Source organism: Echinops telfairi, unplaced genomic scaffold (assembly GCF_000313985.2).
Source record: "Echinops telfairi isolate 266 unplaced genomic scaffold, ASM31398v2 ScPeMD7_70;HRSCAF=299, whole genome shotgun sequence".
Lineage (NCBI taxonomy): Eukaryota > Metazoa > Chordata > Mammalia > Afrosoricida > Tenrecidae > Echinops > Echinops telfairi.
Window position 1 is genome coordinate 2,375,610 of NW_022103968.1, and position 3,009 is coordinate 2,378,618.

A 3,009-nucleotide genomic window follows, 5' to 3' on the forward strand; every position below is an offset into this window, starting at 1 on the left:
CGCTCCGGTTGTGCAGCGCTGCCCGCCCGCTCGGTTCCCTTGTCCAGCCGCATACTCACTGCCCGTCCTGGTGTCTGGCTCCCCCTTGGGGGCACTGGGGTCTGGTGGCTCTCAAAGAGGGATATCCCTAAGTGCACAATGCCGACTGCAAACATTCGAGTCTACCTAGGCGAGGCCAGGGCTTGGCTTAAAGGTGACGTCAGGGCGTCATCTCCTCTCAAGCAGCAGACGCTTCCTCAGGGTGGTCTCCGGCCGCCGTGACCCCAGGTGATCCGGATTCCAGGAGAATCTGGAACTCTGTGCTGCACTGACCCCCTTTTGATCAGGCTCCGTCTATAGAAGCCTCGGTCAAAGGCTCCCTCTTGGCAGCTAGGCCCCATCTCGTTCTGGGCTGCGACAATGGAGGCCATTGGACACGCATTCCCGACGGGGGGTGGGGTAGGGGGCGTTTTACCCCGAGAGGCCGGCTTCGCCATCCATGTCAACCTGCTTTCTCTCTGGAGCTGCAATTCCTCCCTCCCCTCAGAGATGCCCTGAGTCCCCGGGGTGCCCCAGCCCGCCAGGGTGCTGCCCTATGCAGAACACTTCCTCCACCCAGCTCAGGGACTTGAGATGTTTCCCAGTATTCCCCGCTCTTAAAAGGATATGTGCAGAATTTTTATAGTGGTAAAATTCATCTTAAATTGATTTTTTATGTCTGTGCTAAAGATCTCAACCCCGATGTACTCTGCAGTGCTCCTTTTTAACTCTTTGCCCATTGGCATTAGATAACCATTCATGGATGAAATGTAATTAAACAGCTTTGGTTCAGAAGCAAGGATTTACGATACTAAATTTAAAATGAATGGCATTAAACACACACATAAAACCAGATTCTTAAAGCCATAACACAGATTTCCATTTCTACAATAAAATGAAATTTATTCCCCGCCCTGCCCTCTCCTCCAACCTCGCTTTGCTTGTCCCTGGAATTGCTGGGGTGCGGGATCAGGAACAACGCTCTCATCACAGGGGAGTTCCTCGAACTGCCCTGTCCACGAACCCTGAAACCCCGAGGATTACGGGCTCTTTGGGCCAGGCATCTAAAACCCCTGCCAATAATCGCAGAGCCATGGTCTCTGGACCACACCTGTGTCTGGGGCAGGGAGAGGGCACCTTCTTGGGAGGCTGGTGTTGCTGCTGTCCTCCCCCTCCCCTGCCTCACCCCCCACCCCCTGCCCAACGGAGGCCAGGCCACAGTGCTCCACCGGGCTGCATGGCTAAAATCTGGAACCTGATCACCAGGCCTCTCCTCCTGGTCTCCCAGTCACCCTGAGTCAGGATGCTCTGCTGAGACCCATGCAGCATCACAGCCACACACCAGCCCCCACAGACGGATGGGTGGGCAGTGGCTGTGCATGAGGACACTGGCCAGTTCTCCTGCAGGAAGGAGAATTCCACCAATGAGTCTGGATGGAGTTGTTTGCTGGACTCAGGCTTAGAGGTCTGCTGGGAGGGCATCAAGCCCCTGCAGATGGAGACGTGACCCAGCTGCCCCAGTATCAGCTGGACAGAGGCAAAGAGGCTTCCCCCCAACCTCTTCCCAGGACATAGTGTGCACCCTCGGCAGAAACATTCTGAGAGGTACGTTCTGGTATGGAGCCCTCTGAATTTCTCTGAACGTGACAGGAGCATGCTGGCCGACGGCTAGAAGATTGTGGCTTGCTGAGTGCTCTTGAACATATTATCTTGTCCATGCACCGTCCAACTCTCTGCTGTCCATCCTCCCACCCGTCCATCTGTCCATCTGCCCACCAACCATCATCCATCTATCTACCATCCGTCCATCTATCATGCTTTCATCCATCCGCCCATCTACCCACCATCTATCTCCTATCATCCATCCATTCATCCAAGCACCATCGTCCATCTGGTCATCCACCCATTCACCCACCTACCATCTATCTATCATCCATCATTCCATCATCCATACGCCACCCACCCACTCACCCATCCAACCTCCATCTGGCTACCCACAATCCACGCATCTTAACACAGCAACACGAGAGTCACGTGCGATTTGCTTTAAGGGTTTCTTCTGAAAATATGCCGACTGTTAGCCAACCTCGGGACTACAGAGGATAGATCGGGAGGCAGGGCACGGTCTTCATGGACCTTCCTCTGTAAGGGTGACCGGTCCCTGTGGAGGCCAATCTGAGTCCCTGCTTGTGAGAAGTCTCTATGAAGGACCGTGATTGAAACCTGCATGGATTTGCAACGTCTTCCCCTCAACCCCAACCGGGAAGCGGGAGAGCAGTTACACTGCCGTGGCTCGCGCGTCTGCAATACTGCCTGCAGTGAGCGGGCAGTGAGGCCTGCCATGCAGGGCCTGCCTCACACAGCCGAGGGCAGGTGTGCGAGGAAGGCTGTCCTCCCACCGTCCCCGAGCTGGCACTCTGGCCCTGACGCTACTGGGAGCGTGACGGGAGAGCGCCCGTGAGACTCAGGCATCACAGCCGGGGAAACTGAAAAGCTGCACGGGGCTGTCACCACCTGTGGATGAAGCTGACCCCAGCCAGAGTCTCCAGCTGGCCCCGCCACGGCTGACAGGAGGGGACTGGAACAGGCCCCCGTTTGTCCAATGTGGGCATGCCAGGGGAGGCTTGGACGAGGTGGAGGAGGCCTTCAGGGACCTGGTGTGGGTGGCCTGGACTAGAGCCAGGCTTGGGCACCCCCTCTCATTCAACGCACTGTGCCTGGCTGCCATGTTGGGGCTGGGCACCAGGGTCTGACGCTGGCACTCCAGAGATGTGGTTGCCATGCAGCTGGGGCACCGCCTTTGTTCCCTACGAGGGAGGTTAGGCATCTAGCTAACACACCAACCTATAACCGGCCCCATTCCACCGCTTCTTCTTCTTTTTAAAAATCATTTTATTGGAGGCTCGTACAACTCTTATCACAATCCATACATCCATCGTGTCAAGCACATTTGTACATTTGTTGCCATCATCATTCTCAAAACATTTTCTT

At 55.6% G+C, this 3,009-nt stretch overlaps 1 protein-coding gene across 3 annotated transcripts in view; it reads right to left on the minus strand.

The window, feature by feature from the left end:
• The window catches only part of MGMT (O-6-methylguanine-DNA methyltransferase), a 186,331-nt gene that overhangs the window by 34,529 nt on the left and 148,793 nt on the right, over positions 1-3,009 (minus strand). The window lies entirely within an intron of this gene.